At 40.9% G+C, this 19,323-nt stretch overlaps 1 protein-coding gene across 2 annotated transcripts in view; it reads right to left on the bottom strand.

Annotated features, from left to right (window-relative positions):
* The window catches only part of ccser1 (coiled-coil serine-rich protein 1), a 177,177-nt gene that overhangs the window by 64,983 nt on the left and 92,871 nt on the right, over positions 1 to 19,323 (bottom strand). The gene's annotated exons all lie outside the window — the stretch shown is intronic.

Below are 19,323 nucleotides of genomic sequence, written 5' to 3'. Positions count from 1 at the left end.
TGATCGGTGTATTTATCTATCTATTTTGACTGAATGACTTTGTTACGGACAGAAATAGGGTTGTAAGAAATGTATTGTTTATGGTGTTTCTTTTTTTTTCTTTTTCCCCCTCTTCTGTGTTAACTCAGATGGCCTGTCATTAAAAACAGAGACAAGAGGATCCACCTGATTCTGTGACGTGGCTCCAGGTGATTGGTGGAGTGACAAAAAGCCGCCGCTATAAAGACCCTTTGTTACGCCTGAGCGAGAGTAATCTTTTTCCCTCCTGCGCCGCCAGCCAGACAAACTTTATTGTTGTGTTGTGTATTTTCTTTGGAAATTGAAAGTTAAGTTATTTATGTATTTTTTTTTATTTTGTTATCAAGCCTAAAGCAGAGTAAAGGGGGTAAGGCCCTGTTTTTGTTTTTATGTTTTCTCCTGGTTATGATAGAGAGGGAGACAGGGAAACATTGTATTTTATTATTATTATTTTTTTGGTAGTTTAGTTTCTAATACCAGTTAGAAATATTTTGTCTGTTATTTTTCTGGGGCTTTAACTCACCCCCGAAACTAATTACTGCTTAAAAGAAAATTTAGGCTTGTAATTACCTGTTGTTTCTAGGCGTGTTTTTTTTTTTTACTTTTTATTCTGAAGGCGGGGCAGGAGGAAGGGGTGTCTCTATGTCCAGTCTGGTTTGCCCAGCCGTGACAAACTTCTTAATTTTCATGCCCATCCTAAATATAAATAAGGTAAAAACTTATGGCTTAACGAGTAATCAAATTTCCCTTTTTTACTAATTATATTGATAAACAATTTCTCAGGAACGTTCCTACTGGATTATATATCCTATATTGAGAATATTCATCCCCATACATGTGCAATCCTTTCAGCTAGGTGTCACAATGTCTAATGGTATTTTTCAAGGTCTGAGAACCATCTGATTTCCCCAACGAGTTTTTTCCCTGAATATAGGAAAAGTAATTCACACAATTAAGGCCTGAAATAAATACCTGTACACACTGCTGCAATACAGGACTTCAGTAAGGGATGTTTTTTTTAACCTCTTGAAGACCTGCCAGCAACCAGATTGTGACCAATATTTAATCAGTATTAATGATAAACCACATTGCATATTAAGAGCTGATTTTTTTTAGCTGGGACTCTATTTGAATTGTTTCTCTTAGGTCAGGAATGTCTAAACTACGGCCCGTTACCATTTTTGAAGTAGCTTGCAAGGTATTTAATAAATAAAAATTAAGTTGGTGCACTATTAAGCAGGTTGAAATAAAACTCCTTGAACTTTTTAAACTATGGGTGTCGCTACGGCAAAAAACTAATCTAAAACGCTCCCCGTCTTCTTTTTCCCCAATTCAAAACATTAATGTTACACCTACATTAACGTTCCAGAGTTACGACTGTTGAACTTTAAATCATTTATTTGTAATAGGGTCTGTATGAAAATTAGTGATCTCTCTACATAGACGCATTTTACGTCATCCAACACTCTCCAGAGAGGAAGGCATGTCTAAATTCTTCGATACCTTAAAATGCTGCCTACTGAGGTTATTTCTAAGCAATAAACTGACAGATAACAAAGGAGCATCCCGTGTTTCCTTGGCGGTAATAAAAATTACAAATAAAGCGAATGAATGCGGAGCAACGAACAGATCTTTACAAATGTAATTTTCACACTACACGATTTTTGCCCTGATTTTTGCTTGCCGACTGGTCTGCACTAGATTTGCCGGCTCTAAAGCAACTCGGTTTTCGCTCTGCGATCGAAACTCTGGTCTTAATCGCTATGTGTGAACTACTCAACAACTCGATCCGAGTGCTCTGCGACTGAAGAGAGATATCTAGCTTGTCAAATATCTGGATCTGAGTCGCCCAACTGGCAATGAGTGCTATGCCGAACAGCCAATGAGAACGCAAGATACGGGGTGAGGGGAAACGCAAGGGAGGCTTTGTAAAACGGTGGGACAGGGGTGTAATATAGTTTATGTCAGAATACATCGGCACACACACACGTTTTACAGTATTTTTGACCTTATCATTTTCTACAAAACATAACACCAACGTTGCATTGCAAAAATATTTATTAACCTCCAACTCACTATTGAACAATCCCTGCTGTTTGCGTAGCCAAATCCACTCAGATTCATTTATTTTTCCTACTTGTTTTTAAGCTGCACATCAGCGCACAAACTTTGATCACTTGCTACTTGTTGACGTGCATTTTTGGACGTGGTATCATTAAACCCCTCGTCACTTCTCGTGTTTGTTTGTGACAAAAAGTAGTTTGGGAGACCAGAGAAGCTCGCCTGCGATTCCAGTTGGTGATAGATGGTGTAGTGTGAAACCCCCGATCGCCGATCAGTCGTGTAGTGTGAAAGCCACACCCACTTGAAAGACTCCCGATTACAAGAGATCCAGTCGTGTAGTGTGAACTGTACAGTGACCTGATGACTTGGAAAGTCGTGTAGTCTGAACTTGGCATTAGTAAGCTAAAACTGCAGTTCTGTAATCGCTGTCTAAGTAGTGAGTCTAAATAATCTGCCATAAAAGTCAATGTCTTATTAAAATGTCTTATTAAAATCCTTATAGTTTTCCTATTTTATCCATAAAATTTCAGTATCTTAGTATACTTAGCAAAGACACGCCCACTGTGGACAGACTTTTTATTCAAATGTGCCATTTGATGCGATACAACACAGACAAGTTGCTTTTAAACACGCCTGGTGTAAATTTAGGGTTAGGATTAACAAGACTTTAACAGAGGGTATCTTTTAGGCTCGGTCTTTGAAGAGTTCTCCACCAAATTGAAAATCTGCAAAAACAAGGTCTGACATTGCAGACTGGATGTCCGCTCGCAGCATTACAGCTTGCTGGGAACTCTATTTGATCCTGTGAAGCCCTGCTTTAATATTCTAACCACATTTAGCACTGATGCTAAGACTAAAGCTTAAAGCACCAGAGCTAGGCGTGCTGTCTACAGGATCAGATGAGCCTCAGCTTGAGACTTCGCTAATAAGGGCACATGAGAGGTGGCAAAACTGCTTTTGCGCTGGCTGTGCTGTTGTTTTCTATGCCGCTACGCTTCCCAAAGCTCTGATTGAACTTTGACCCAGTTTGCCGCTGAGCTTTTCAAGGCGCCTCTAATGAGACAAACTGTTTGATATGACGCAGTAAAAGTGACTCAGGCAGTAAAAACAAGGCTTAATGTGAACAAAGCTTAACGTGACTTATTGTACTCAAACAGGGGTGTCAAACTCATTCTCCCCGAGAGCCACATCTGCATTATGGTGGCGACTGTAACATTTCCTGCTGTGATTGCAGTCTGCCTTTTAAGCCTTGGACAATTTGTTGTTTTTCTTGGAGGCTAAATTCTGTGTTTGGTGTCAAAATGTCCAAATTAATGCTGTATATTTATAATGTATATCTACATTTATATTGTTCTACTTTACCACAGACATGGCCTCATCACATAAGAGACGTAACCGTTTTTCTTCTTAAAGCACAAACTTGTTTTCACTTTTCCATCTTTCATTACATTTCCTCCTTCTGCTTCAATTTTCTCTTCTTGTACATTTTGGGATTATTTGTAAATATTTCTTAACATCACTTGTTGGAAAACCACCTCAGTTAAACGCTGATGTGGAAACACTGCCATCTAGTGGCGGAATGTGGTCAATTTGCGGGTCACAAAATCGGCATGCATTGTGGGAGACAATCATACGTCTTTTAAGCTCCTGGATTTGACCCGCGGGCCTTGAGTTTGACACGTGTACTAAAACAACGAGCAAGGAATTTCATTAGTGGAGAGAACTTATGAGCAGTAATAATTAAGAGAGGTTTCGTGTTTCTGTGTCGTCCTTTTAGTACATTAAACCACGTTAAGCTTTTTTTTAACGATAAGTATTTTAGACTGTCTCGGAAAAGCTGATTCTCACAATTTCTGTGCTGTAACACAAGTTTAAAAGTCAGTGATAGCTCAGTGGTTAAGGTATTGGACTAGTAAACAGAAGGTTGCCGGTTCAAGACCCGCCACCACCAAGTTGCCACTGTTGGGTCCCTGAGCAAGGCCCTTAACCCTCAATTGCTCATCGTGTTCTGCTCATTGTGTAGGTCGCTTTGGATAAAACCGTCTGCTAAATGCTGAAAATGTAAAAGTGAAACAGTGAGGAAAATACAGCTAAACACAGATCTACGAGGGATCTTCAAAAAGTTTCCGCACTTTCATATTTTGGTTGGAAGCGGTGAGGGTAGGAGGAGTAGTAATCGGTCGTGTCCGAGAGACTGTGAGAGATGTTTATAGTCCGGATGTAGCGCCATCTGATTTACACCTTTTTGGACGCTCAAGGAAGCTTTAAAGGGAAGAAGATTTTCATGTGATGATGATGTGCATTAAAACGTTGGTATGACGCTGGGAAAAATGCATCGGAAGGTGACTGTGTAGAAAAGTGATGTAATATGTTTTTGAAATTCTTAATAAATAAGAGTTTAAAAAGTGCTGAAATATTTCGAAGAACCCTCGTATGTGGATGCTTTCAGAGTAAATTGGATGGTTAGTCCACAAAAAAAGCAGATTCGACTCATATTCTCACTTTGATGCTGTTTTACCGCACCGCTGAAGTCAAGCGCTTAACAAAAAAGTGGTAATTCGCTCCGAGGCTCGCAGTGAGCAAAGTGCAAAACCTAAGACCTTCTTACGCCCTGGCAGATCGGTAACAAAGAATGCAAGGATTTAAGCTGGGTGGAAATGAAAAGGTCTGAAAGGTCTGTCAGCTGCACAGACGAAACATCTCAAAGAGCATAAATGCCCAAGTCAACTGCTATTCGACTAACAGGTTTCTTCTAGCAACAACGTTGATCGCGGATCGATTTTCCCCCACCACCCTCCGCCTGTATGGATTAAAGTGTCGAGGCCGGCATCAGAACAATTCATTCTGTCTGAAGGGGGTGTTCCATATGGCTAAATATTCAAGCTCTTAATGACCTGTCACCTCACTAAAGAAGATTTATGACTTGAAGCTGAGTTTTATAAAAACTAGAGAGTAATTTATACTTCATATCTGTGCCACAGACCAAGGACTGCAAAAAGTAAATGACCTCTTAAGTGCTTTCCAATTTATAGTGAAGATTGTTGGCTAGAGTCACTAAACTGAAGAAAGCATGAGCACATGCTCAGATGGTGGGAACAGCATGTGGAAGCGTGTGGAAGCGTGTGGAAACACACACTAGGTTCTGTCACAAGGTTTCTTACTGCAACACCTCTTCTCTTACTGAAGCTTTCTGATGTCAACACACTGAGCATTCCGCTTTCAAAAGTGATCATTTTGGACACAGGGATGTCCAAACTTTTCTTATTGGGGACCAGATGGAGTAAAAAAAAATGCAAACACAGGCCATAGACTCTTTTGTAATAAAAAAATGTAAATATAACAGATCTACTTGATTACTAACAATTCCTCTTTCTTTTAATTTGAGTGACTAATGATCTATCGTCGACAGTGTTGTGTAAACTAAGATTTTGCCAATTTTACTTACCAGCTTATAATCCTAATGGGAAGATTATTATACTTCTTTAAATTAAACATACCCACTACCCACTGAACTCAGTGAACAAATATTCATTTTCCCAGCACCTAAAATCTTCTGTATTTACTGTCTAGTTTTAGTTTCTTTGGAGCCGCCACGTTTATCCAAAAACTCTGGAAATACAGCGGTACCTAGTATCTCAACGTCCCCTAAACTCAAAATCTTTGAAACTCAACGCCCTTCGTCTAGTAATTTGTACCCTTAAACTCAACGTTTCCCTTCAAACGTGTTCAGTTTGTTTTTTAAAAAATGTATTTATTTACTTTCAAATTAACAATGAACAATCTCTTTGTTCAGCGCTTGGCTTGAGCGGTGCAGTAATACGTCATCAAAGTGCAAATCTGCATTTGTGTAAAATAACCATCAAATTCACTCTTAAAGCTCCACATGTATCTGTGTTTCTCTGGATTTTCCTCACTGTTTCACTTTTAAACTTGTGTCACAGCTCGGGGTTCTGAAAAATTGTGAGAATCAGCTTTTTATTTCAGTGTTCTTATATTATATTTGTGTTATTTTCAGTGTATAAATGTCAAAAACAATCCCATTATTTTATATTAGCCTAAAATATATGCAGTTCCACGGGACCATGAAACACATTAACAGGTTTCCCAAACATCCTTATGGGAGAAAATACCTTGAAACTCAACGCCTTTTAAACTCAACGCCAGTCCCAGAACCAATTGACATTTAGTTTCAAGGTACCACTGTATACTTATTTAATAAACATGGTGGCAATCTGGTCCCACTGTGGTTTATGTTAAGATGTAACGTAAAGCCTCCAGAAGGAAGCGTTCGTGTACAGGTTTATTTCATTTTTCTGTACCTGTTGAAATTAGTTTATTTCTTATTATTTTTTTCTGCGACCCATTTTTTTGACTCGCAACGAAAAACCTTGTCATAGGGGCATTCGGGCATTCCAAGATCTACTGGAAGCGAGTTGCACTAGTCTAGCCTTAAAATGACTGGACAAGAATCTGAGTGGCATCCACAGAGAGGAAAAGCTGGATATTTTATTTTGTTGAAGAACTGACCTGATTGGGTCAGGCTACTGACATTTTTAGCAAATGAGGCATTTTAGGGTTCTGACCACAGCATAACTTTGTTCTAAATGACCATCTCAATGGCAAATAAAGCAGCTCGAGTCAAAGTCAGGGAATGGAAAAAAAACAGGTTCTTAGCACCCACAGGCTGAATTCATCTAATTTATGATCAGCTTGTGTCTCAGTTGGAACTGGCACAGAAAATTATTACTCTGGTATTAAAATAATCAGTTCTCCAACTGTGGACAAGATGAAAATTGATGGGCATGCATGAGAGGCTCGGCCCGGCTCGTGTCAGTCTGACCAGAGCATTACGACCCGTTGATGAGTCGAAGCCGTGCGGGGTGCCGGTCTGTCCAATTTCTATGAACAGGGTCGGTCTGCTCCTTCTGGTGATCTGTGGCTGAAAAGAGGACATGGAACCTTTGCCTCTTCTCCCCTAGAGCTAATTAGCCTAGTAGAGGAGAGGCGGGGTGCTCTAGAAAAAAAAAACGAGAACTAAGGATACAGAGGAGAAAAAAAGAAACGATAACCTTCTGAAGTCAAAGCAGGCTTAGAAATAGCTGACCCACTTGTAGACACACTTTTGGATATTTGTGTGTCCTCAATGCGGTAACCTATATAGCGGTGCAGTCTACATAGTGCAGAGGAGCTGCTTCACTTTTTTGCTAAGCATGGAAAGTCATGATGACGTGTGGGTCAAACAGAGATGTTCACACGTCACAAAATATGAGTCCGAGTCGAGTCACGAGTCTTTAGGCTAGAGTCAGTCAAGTCACGAGTCTTTAGACTAGAGTCAGTCAAGTCACGAGTCTTTAGACTAGAGTCCGAGTCAAGTCACGAGTCTTTAGGCTAGGGTCCGAGTCAAGTCACGAGTCTTTAGGCTAGGGTCCGAGTCAGGTCACGAGTCTTTAGGCTAGGGTCCGAGTCAAGTCACGAGTCTTTAGGCTAGGGTCCGAGTCAAGTCACGAGTCTTTAGACTAGAGTCCGAGTCAAGTCACGAGTCTTTAGGCTAGGGTCCGAATCGAGTCACGAGTCTTTAGGCTAGGGTCCGAGTCAAGTCACGAGTCTTTAGGCTAGGGTCCGAGTCGAGTCACGAGTCTTTAGGCTAAAGTCCGAATCGAGTCACGAATCTTTATGCTAAAGTCCGAGTCGAGTCACGAGTCTTTAGGCTAGAGTCAGTCAAGTCACGAGTCTTTAGACTAGAGTCCGAGTGAAGTCACGAGTCTTTAGGCTAGGGTCCGAGTCGAGTCACGAGTCTTTAGGCTAGGGTCCGAGTCAAGTCACGAGTCTTTAGGCTAAAGTCCGAGTCGAGTCACGAGTCTTTAGGCTAGAGTCAGTCAAGTCACGAGTCTTTAGACTAGAGTCCGAGTCAAGTCACGAGTCTTTAGGCTAGAGTCCAAGTCAAGTCACGAGGCAATATAATCTACACAAAACACATATTGGAAGTGTAGCATAGAAATAAACAAATAATATGTAAGTTCAGATAATATGTAAGTTCAATAACAGATTAGCGACTGTATTTTGCCGTTTTACTTCGTGCCTTTACTTTCCTAGGTACCAGTTAAAAGCTTAAACTGATACGTTTTGTTTTCATTGCAAATTACGGCACAGCGGCCAAAATCCCAAACACAGCAAAAAATCCATAATACTGCTTACCTTAGCTTATGTTGTTCCAGATTATATTAAATGTACAGTGTATCACAAAAGTGAGTACACCCCTCACATTTCTGCAGATATTTAAGTATATCTTTTCATGGGACAACACTGACAAAATGACACTTTGACACAATGAAAAGTAGTCTGTGTGCAGCTTATATAACAGTGTAAATTTATTCTTCCCTCAAAATAACTCAATATACAGCCATTAATGTCTAAACCACCGGCAACAAAAGTGAGTACACCCCTAAGAGACTACACCCCTAAATGTCCAAATTGAGCACTGCTTGTCATTTTCCCTCCAAAATGTCATGTGATTTGTTAGTGTTACTAGGTCTCAGGTGTGCATAGGGAGCAGGTGTGTTCAATTTAGTAGTACAGCTCTCACACTCTCTCATACTGGTCACTGAAAGTTCCAACATGGCACCTCATGGCAAAGAACTCTCTGAGGATCTTAAAAGATGAATTGTTGTGCTACATGAAGATGGCCAAGGCTACAAGAAGATTGGCAACACCCTGAAACTGAGCTGCAGCACAGTGGCCAAGATCATCCAGCGTTTTAAAAGAGCAGGGTCCACTCAGAACAGACCTCGCGTTGGTCGTCCAAAGAAGCTGAGTGCACGTGCTCAGCGTCACATCCAACTGCTGTCTTTGAAAGATAGGCGCAGGAGTGCTGTCAGCATTGCTGCAGAGATTGAAAAGGTGGGGGGTCAGCCTGTCAGTGCTCAGACCATACGCCGCACACTACATCAAATTGGTCTGCATGGCTGTCACCCCAGAAGGAAGCCTCTTCTGAAGTCTCTACACAAAAAAGCCCGCAAACAGTTTGCTGAAGACATGTCAACAAAGGACATGGATTACTGGAACCATGTCCTATGGTCTGATGAGACCAAGATTAATTTATTTAGTTCAGATGGTCTCAAGCATGTGTGGCGGCAATCAGGTGAGGAGTACAAAGATAAGTGTGTCATGCCTACAGTCAAGCATGGTGGTGGGAATGCCATGGTCTGGGGCTGCATGAGTGCAGCAGGTGTTGGGGAGTTACATTTCATTGAGGGACACATTAACTCCAATATGTACTGTGAAATACTGAAGCAGAGCATGATCCCCTCCCTCCTGAAACTGGGTCGCAGGGCAGTGTTCCAGCATGATAATGACCCCAAACACACCTCAAAGACGACCACTGCTTTATTGAAGAGGCTGAGGGTAAAGGTGATGGACTGGCCAAGCATGTCTCCAGACCTAAACCCAATAGAACATCTTTGGGGCATCCTCAAGCGGAAGGTGGAGGAGCGCAAAGTCTCGAATATCCGCCAGCTCCGTGATGTCGTCATGGAGGAGTGGAAAAGCATTCCAGTGGCAACCTGTGAAGCTCTGGTAAACTCCATGCCCAGGAGAGTTAAGGCAGTTCTGGGAAATAATGGTGGCCACACAAAATATTGACACTTCAGGAACTTTCACTAAGGGGTGTACTCACTTTTGTTGCCGGTGGTTTAGACATTAATGGCTGTATATTGAGTTATTTTGAGGGAAGAATAAATTTACACTGTTATATAAGCTGCACACAGACTACTTTTCATTGTGTCAAAGTGTCATTTTGTCAGTGTTGTCCCATGAAAAGATATACTTAAATATCTGCAGAAATGTGAGGGGTGTACTCACTTTTGTGATACACTGTATAACCGTGTGTTGTCCCATTACGAATATAATCCGTTATTTTGTAAATGTGCTTATAATTAAAAACCTCCAAACTTTTCCCGGTTGTGAAGTAAAACACGAACTCGTTAGAAAGCCAATCAAGCGTTTCATTGACATAATCTGTGTGACGCTGCAAACTAAATACATGCAAATAACAGCATTTCTTACTAACAATTAAAATCAGAGGCTCTGTTTGGTTCAAAAAGCGTTTTTTCAATCATTAGCGCCAATTCTTTAAGAGCGTTCTATTCACATCTGTTACTGTTAAGTGCACTATGTATTCCACCATTTTAAGTGAGATACAAATTCAAAGTACGGAAGCGACGCTTCATCACTACGTCGGAAGCTGGCTGGAACATTTAGCCATTGCGTGCGTTGTGGGTTAAGACGGCCGGAGCGTTATTAGAGAGCAGAAATGACACGATCAGAATGATGTCGGATCATATATATGTATATATATAATTGTCACACGTAACTAATGTTGCTGACTTTTGTTGTGCGAGTCACAAGTCAAGTCCGAGTCATTTGAAACGAGTCCGAGTCGAGTCTGAAGTCGCTCACTGATCTTGTATGTACATTTCTATTGATGCACTTTAGGGACAGTGGTAGCCTAGTGGGAAGGGCTTTGGGCTATCAACTAAAAGGTTAAGAGTTCGAATCCCAGCTCTGCCATGCAGAAATTGTTGGGCCCTTGAGCAAGGCCCATAACCCTCTCTGAACCAGAGGCGCCATACGATGGCTGACCCTGCGCTCTGACCCCAGCTTCCAAACAAGCCAATATATTCATTGTACTGTATACCTGTATTTAAGCAATAGAACACGAGAGGGAGTGTGTTATCGCGAATAACACACGAACTCGAGTGTTCTATTGCTTTTATACAACAGTTTTTACAAAATAAAGAAAGAAAATAAATCAAAGAAGCCCTGAATTTCATATTAAAAATGCTTTAATATTGACAATACCTTCCGCCAAAAAGTAGTTCCACAACGAATATAAAGTTTAACACTACAAAGCAGACATCCCAAGTTGCAAAAACTCATTTCAGGGAGGTAAGAACAACAACAAAAAGAAAGCAAGAACCTCCGAAGGGAAAAAAAGAAATAAAAATGAGTTACATTTCATTGAGGGACACATTAACTCCAATATGTACTGTGAAATACTGAAGCAGAGCATGATCCCCTCCCTCCTGAAACTGGGTCGCAGGGCAGTGTTCCAGCATGATAATGACCCCAAACACACCTCAAAGACGACCACTGCTTTATTGAAGAGGCTGAGGGTAAAGGTGATGGACTGGCCAAGCATGTCTCCAGACCTAAACCCAATAGAACATCTTTGGGGCATCCTCAAGCGGAAGGTGGAGGAGCGCAAAGTCTCGAATATCCGCCAGCTCCGTGATGTCGTCATGGAGGAGTGGAAAAGCATTCCAGTGGCAACCTGTGAAGCTCTGGTAAACTCCATGCCCAGGAGAGTTAAGGCAGTTCTGGGAAATAATGGTGGCCACACAAAATATTGACACTTCAGGAACTTTCACTAAGGGGTGTACTCACTTTTGTTGCCGGTGGTTTAGACATTAATGGCTGTATATTGAGTTATTTTGAGGGAAGAATAAATTTACACTGTTATATAAGCTGCACACAGACTACTTTTCATTGTGTCAAAGTGTCATTTTGTCAGTGTTGTCCCATGAAAAGATATACTTAAATATCTGCAGAAATGTGAGGGGTGTACTCACTTTTGTGATACACTGTATAACCGTGTGTTGTCCCATTACGAATATAATCCGTTATTTTGTAAATGTGCTTATAATTAAAAACCTCCAAACTTTTCCCGGTTGTGAAGTAAAACACGAACTCGTTAGAAAGCCAATCAAGCGTTTCATTGACATAATCTGTGTGACGCTGCAAACTAAATACATGCAAATAACAGCATTTCTTACTAACAATTAAAATCAGAGGCTCTGTTTGGTTCAAAAAGCGTTTTTTCAATCATTAGCGCCAATTCTTTAAGAGCGTTCTATTCACATCTGTTACTGTTAAGTGCACTATGTATTCCACCATTTTAAGTGAGATACAAATTCAAAGTACGGAAGCGACGCTTCATCACTACGTCGGAAGCTGGCTGGAACATTTAGCCATTGCGTGCGTTGTGGGTTAAGACGGCCGGAGCGTTATTAGAGAGCAGAAATGACACGATCAGAATGATGTCGGATCATATATATGTATATATATAATTGTCACACGTAACTAATGTTGCTGACTTTTGTTGTGCGAGTCACAAGTCAAGTCCGAGTCATTTGAAACGAGTCCGAGTCGAGTCTGAAGTCGCTCACTGATCTTGTATGTACATTTCTATTGATGCACTTTAGGGACAGTGGTAGCCTAGTGGGAAGGGCTTTGGGCTATCAACTAAAAGGTTAAGAGTTCGAATCCCAGCTCTGCCATGCAGAAATTGTTGGGCCCTTGAGCAAGGCCCATAACCCTCTCTGAACCAGAGGCGCCATACGATGGCTGACCCTGCGCTCTGACCCCAGCTTCCAAACAAGCCAATATATTCATTGTACTGTATACCTGTATTTAAGCAATAGAACACGAGAGGGAGTGTGTTATCGCGAATAACACACGAACTCGAGTGTTCTATTGCTTTTATACAACAGTTTTTACAAAATAAAGAAAGAAAATAAATCAAAGAAGCCCTGAATTTCATATTAAAAATGCTTTAATATTGACAATACCTTCCGCCAAAAAGTAGTTCCACAACGAATATAAAGTTTAACACTACAAAGCAGACATCCCAAGTTGCAAAAACTCATTTCAGGGAGGTAAGAACAACAACAAAAAGAAAGCAAGAACCTCCGAAGGGAAAAAAAGAAATAAAAAAATTCTCGCACACACCAAAGGCTATGGATGAAAACAGAACTACTAGGGCTTAACTAACTGTTCGCGTTACAAACACATTAATGTTCCCTACATAGTGCACTAGATTGTGTATCAGATCATGGATATATGTTCCCTACATAGTGCACTAGATAGTAAATTAGACAATTGGTTATGTTCCCTACACAGTGCGCTAGATGATTGTGTATCAGATAACGGATTTAAAACGCGACCGGGAAAAAAGTCTGTGTCGCCTGCGTGCGCGTTTATGTGCATGAAGCTTGTCGTTAATGGCAACGCGTCAGCGGAGTAATACCATTGTAGTGTGAAAAGACCGTGCTGTTATCATGAATATCAGCACGTTTAGAACGCTTCTCAACCAATCAGATTGTAAGGTCGGAACTACCAGTTGTATAAATGTATATATGACAAATAAAGGCATTCATTTATTCATTCATTCATTTAATCATTCTTTGTGGGTTTACAGTTACCAACTATGAACATCTACCCCATCCCATTTAAAAGAGACCTGACTTGCTCACACCGACCTGTAGGTAGGGGTGAGGGGTGAAGGTGGTGGGCACAGGTCTAAGCACAGTGTACTTCACCATCCTTGTGCCTCATTACTAGGGATTACAAGCAACACCTAAAGACCATGCTGTCTAATTTTACACACATTTTACACACTACACAAGTTGATCTCTTGTAATTAGAAGTCTTTTAAGTCGGTGTGGTTTGGTTCTTACACTACACGGCTGATCAGCAATAGAGGGTCACACAGCAACAAATCTATCACCAAGAATAATCGTAGACGAGTCTGTCTGGTCGTCCAAACTACGTTTCGTCACGAAAACACGCAAGAAGTGACAGTGGGTATAATGATACCACATGTGAGATGGGTTTTTTTCCTTCCACAAATGCACGTCAGCAAGAAGCGAGCGATCAAAGTTGATATGCAGCGAAAAAGCAATGAGGGAAAAGAAATGAATCTGGGTGAAGGAGCGGATTTGGGTACGTGACCACCTGTTTTGCAGAAAGAGTTGGAGGTAAATAAATATTTTTTGCAATGCAACGTTGGTATTACAGTTTGGCGTGGACCTTAAGGTTACAAATACAGTGGTACCTTGTAACTCAACGTCCCCTATACTCAAAATCTTTGAAACTCAACACCCTTCGTTGAGAAATTTCTACCCTTAAACTCAACGTGTCTCTTAAACTCGACATGTGTGCGACTGCTGCTTTGCTCAGCGCTCAAAGTGCGAATATGAGATGAATCTGCATTTGTGTGAAATAACAGTCAAATCCACTCTGAAAGCGTCCACTTGTATCTGTGTTCATCTGGATTTTTCTCGCTGTTTCACTTTTAAATTTGTGTTACAGCTCGAGGTAGGAATTGTAAGAATCAGCTTTTCCGAAAGTCTAAAATGCTTATCATTAAAAAATGCTTAATGTGACTTAATGTATCAAAAGAACGACATAGAAACACTAAACCTCTTAATTATTACTGCTCATAAGTTCTCCCCACTAATTAAGAAGCATAAGAAAACAATAGAGGGTTTTATTGCAGGTTTTATTGTATTTTTGATAGATTTGTAACTTTTTTTAATTGTATTTCAGTGTTTTACATTATATTTGTGTTAATTTAAGTGTATAAGTGTCAAAAACAACCCCATTATTTTACATGAGCCTAAAATATATGCAGTTCCACAAGACCATGGAACACATTAACAGGTTACCCATACATCCTTATGGGAACAAATACCTTGAAAAATACCTCTCAGAACCAACTGACGTTGAGTTTCAAGGTACCACTGTACTGTAAAGCTTGTGTGTGCCAATGTAGTCTGACAGAAACTACAAAGAATATTCAAAAAGTTTCCTCACTTTTATATTTCCATTGGAAATGGTGAGGGTGGGAGGAGTAGTAATTGGTCGTGTCTGAGAGACTAAGAGAGAGCTTATAGTGAAGATTTAGCTCCATCTAATTTCCAGCTTTTTGGACCCTTAAAGAAGCTTTAAGGGGAAGAAGATTTTCATGTGATGATGATGATGTGAAAGCAGCACTGCATCAGTGGCTACGCAGTCAACCAAAAACATTTTTTGCTGATGGCATTAAAAAGTTGGTGCGACGCTGGGAAAAAGCATTGGAAGGTGACGATGGATGGATGGATGGATATATACAGTGCCTTGCAAAAGTATTCGGCCCCCTTGAACTTTTCAACCTTTTGCCACATTTCAGGCTTCAAACATAACGATATGAAATTTTAATTTTTTTGTGAAGAATCAACAACAAGTGGGACACAATCGTGAAGTGGAACGAAATTTATTGGATATTTTAAACTTTTTTTAGAAATAAAAAACTGAAAAGTGGGGCGTGCAATATTATTCGGCCCCCTTGCGTTAATACTTTGTAGCGCCACCTTTTGCTGCGATTACAGCTGCAAGTCGCTTGGGGTATGTCTCTATTAGTTTTGCACATCGAGAGACAGAAATTTTTGCCCATTCTTCCTTGCAAAACAGCTCGAGCTCAGTGAGGTTGGATGGAGAGCGTTTGTGAACAGCAGTTTTCAGCTCTTTCCACAGATTCTCTGGACTTTCACTTGGCCATTCTAACACCTGGATACGTTTATTTGTGAACCATTCCATTGTAGATTTTGCTTTATGTTTTGGTTCATTGTCTTGTTGGAAGATAAATCTCCGTCCCAGTCTCAGGTCTTTTGCAGACTGCAACAGGTTTTCTTCCAGAATGGTCCTGTATTTGGCTCCATCCATCTTCCCATCAATTTTAACCATCTTCCCTGTCCCTGCTGAAGAAAAGCAGGCCCAAACCATGATGCTGCCACCACCATGTTTGACAGTGGGGATGGTGTGTTCAGGGTGATGAGCTGTGTTGCTTTTACGCCAAACATAACGTTTTGCATTGTGGCCAAAAAGTTCGATTTTGGTTTCATCTGACCAGAGCACCTTCTTCCACATGCTTGGTGTGTCTCCCAGGTGACTTTTTATGGATATCTTTGAGAAATGGCTTTCTTCTTGCCACTCTTCCATAAAGGCCAGATTTGTGCAGTGTACGACTGATTGTGTCCTATGGACAGAGTCTCCCACCTCAGCTGTAGATCTCTGCAGTTCATTCAGAGTGATCATGGGCCTCTTGGCTGCATCTCTGATCAGTCTTCTCCTTGTTTGAGCTGAAAGTTTAGAGGGACGGCCGGGTCTTGGTAGATTTGCAGTGGTCTGATACTCCTTCCATTTCAATATGATCGCTTGCACAGTGCTCCTTGAGATGTTTAAAGCTTGGGAAATCTTTTTGTATCCAAATCCGGCTTTAAACTTCTCCACAACAGTATCTCGGACCTGCCTGGTGTGTTCCTTGGTCTTCATGATGCTCTCTGCGCTTTAAACAGAACTCTGAAACTATCACAGAGCAGGTGCATTTATACGGAGACTTAATTACACACAGGTGGATTCTATTTATCACCATCAGTCATTTAGGTCAACATTGGATCATTCAGAGATCCTCACTGAACTTCTGGAGTGAGTTTGCTGCACTGAAAGTAAAGGGGCCGAATAATATTGCACGCCCAACTTTTTAGTTTTTTATTTCTAAAAAAAGTTTAAAATATCCAATAAATTTCGTTCCACTTCACGATTGTGTCCCACTTGTTGTTGATTCTTCACAAAAAATTACAATTTCATATCTTTATGTTTGAAGCCTGAAATGTGGCAAAAGGTTGAAAAGTTCAAGGGGGCCGAATACTTTTGCAAGGCACTGTAGATAGATCACTTTATTAATCCCAAAGGAAAAGTCAAGTATTACAACAGCTCAAGGTACATCAGATAAAAATAGTAAAGGCTCAAATTATATGTAGAAAAGTGATTTCATTTGTTTTTGAATAAATAATTAATAAATAATTTTAATAAATACAGTTAAAATAAGTGTGGAAACTTTTTGAAGAACCCTCATATATTATGCCTCTGCCCTATACGTTTACATCTCCTCTGTATCTTGCGTTCTCATTGGCTGTAGTTCTACATCGCACTCACTGCCAGTTACAACCTGATCGCAACACTTTACACACTGCATGATTCACTGACAGGTTCAGATATTTAACATGCTAGATATTTTTCTTGAGTCTGCGAGTGCTCAGATCGAGACATTGAACGGTTCACACATGGCAATTGCGAGCAAACGCTGATTTGCCTCCGAGCTGGCACATCTAGCAGCGACCTGTCGGCAAGACAAATTCAGGATAAAAATCAAGTCGTGTAAACTAGGCATAAGACTACATGAACCTTAGCAATCGTAATCTCTCTTCCACTCAACCCATAAAGTGTGGCTACTTTATTTAATCCAGTTGCCTCTTCTTCTTTCTTCTTTTTTAATATATTTTGTTTATGCATTTTCTCCCTTTTTAGCGCGTCCAATTGCCCGATTGCATCATGCTTTCTCTCCACCAATGCCGATCCCTGCTCTGATTGAGGAGAACGAAGGACGAGGACGACTTGACTTGACTAACCTACGCCCCCTCCGACACGTGGGCAGCATGCCGTATGCATCTTATCACCTACACTTTGACGAGTGCAGTGCAACTCAGCGTTGTGTACGGAGAGACACACCCTGAGAGCACTCTTTTCTCGTCTCTGTGCAGGCGCAATCAATCAGCCAGCAGAGGTCGTAATTGCACCAGTCATGGGAGAGAGACCCCATCCGGCTTAGTCCCGCCCATATCTGAACAACAGGCCAATCGTTGTTCATGTGGCCGCTCAGCCTAGCCGGCAGGCAGAGCTGAGATTCGATACGATGTATTCGAGATCCCAGCTCTGGTTCCAGCGTGTGTTTTTACCGCCGCGCCACCTGACCGGCCCAGCTTCTTTCTTCTTGAGTTTCTAATGGTTGTTGTGGAAGCTTCTCAAGCCTCTCTAGTCTCTATCGATTTTCTGACTTCTGACTCCTCTTTTCATGCTCTCAAAAGCTTCTGGGATGTAAATAGTCAGTGGAATGAGTAGCAGGTTTAGTCACACTTAATGGCTCTTTTGTTTTTTGAATCTTTCCCTTTTGCATGTTGTGTTCTCTTTTTATACCAGCACTCTCTGTAGATTCCTCTCTCAGACACAGACTCAGGCATGTTTCCTCCGTCTCTGCCCACACATCAGCTACCCATATCAGTAGCTCTTCAACTGCTGTTCTCTGTTTTACTTTTCTTTCGAGTGTTTAGGCTTTTTTTTGTCAGTGTGGGTCCTGTGGGGAACTTTTTCGATTGATAAATGGGGTAGTGCAGAGAAAAAGTTTAGTGGTTTTATTAATGCTGGAAGATCTGACGGCTTGCTGGATGATGTATGTTGTGTTAGCGGTGTGAATGATAAACCAATTAAAACAAGTCATTGAAATTCACATCACAGTAAAACATTATCACACAGAGCTGCTGGAGGAAGGGGAGGGAAGGTAGGCTTGGGGTATGAAGACCGCATTTCCAAAAGAAGTGGACTTCCTGACTTTTTTTGTTAAGTTACTTTGAATGAAGCGAGCAGAGCAAAAAGAACATTGAAATAAAATTGAGACCTTCTTAAATTACAACAAGCAGCTGGATGACAGAATTCAACCACCAACAGGTGACAAATAGTACAAGTAATTATTCTCACTCCAGTGGGTGTCAAACATGTGAGACAGGAAATGAACTTATTACAAACATCATCCAGTAACATGAAGAGCCAACACTAAGAGAAAAATGGGATGAAACCCAGGATTTAAAATTATAGGTACTGCAAAAGTGTGTGTGTAGGCAGGTGTAGCCTAGTGATTAGGGTACTGGACTAGTAATTGAAATGTTGCTGGTTTAAGCCCCACCACTACCAGGTTGCCACTGTTGGGCCCCTGAGCAAGGCCCTTAACCTTGTCTACTTGCTTGAACTGTATACTGTCAGAACATTTTCAGCATTTAGCAGACCCTTCTATCCAAAGCGAAGCTTGAGGGTTAAGGGTCTTGCTCAAGGACCCAATAGTGGCAACCTGGCAGTGGTGGGTTTGAACCAGCAACCTTCTAATTACTAGTCCATTATCTTAGCTGCCATGCTACAACTGCCTATATGATTTAAAAATCATTTCAGTGAGCTTGAGGTACTTAACAATGGAGTCGGGATTGAAAGAGCAATGTACAGTGGAACCTCGATTTAACAGACTTCCATTTAATAGATTTTGGATTTTTGGAAGAAGTGTGAGAAGACCAGTAGTTCAGTAACTGTCCGCTAGCCGGTGCACGTCTCTGTTTACATGAATGATAGGCATTATTTTGTCGGGAGGCTCGCTTTGTTCTCACCTTTTTCTCAGTGTTTTGCTCTTAATTTCAAGTTCTAGTGCTTAGTTATGCACCAGCACTGCTTCAGACTCAAAATAATAGATACTCTGAGTCCATATTATAAGATCACAAAAAAAAAATCTCCTCCACCACACTAGGTAAATAAAATTTCTCTCCAGTA

This window comes from Trichomycterus rosablanca, chromosome 7 (genome assembly GCF_030014385.1).
Source record: "Trichomycterus rosablanca isolate fTriRos1 chromosome 7, fTriRos1.hap1, whole genome shotgun sequence".
NCBI lineage: Eukaryota > Metazoa > Chordata > Actinopteri > Siluriformes > Trichomycteridae > Trichomycterus > Trichomycterus rosablanca.
The sequence above is the reverse complement of the archived record's forward strand: the minus strand, read 5'-3'. Positions and strand labels throughout refer to the sequence as shown.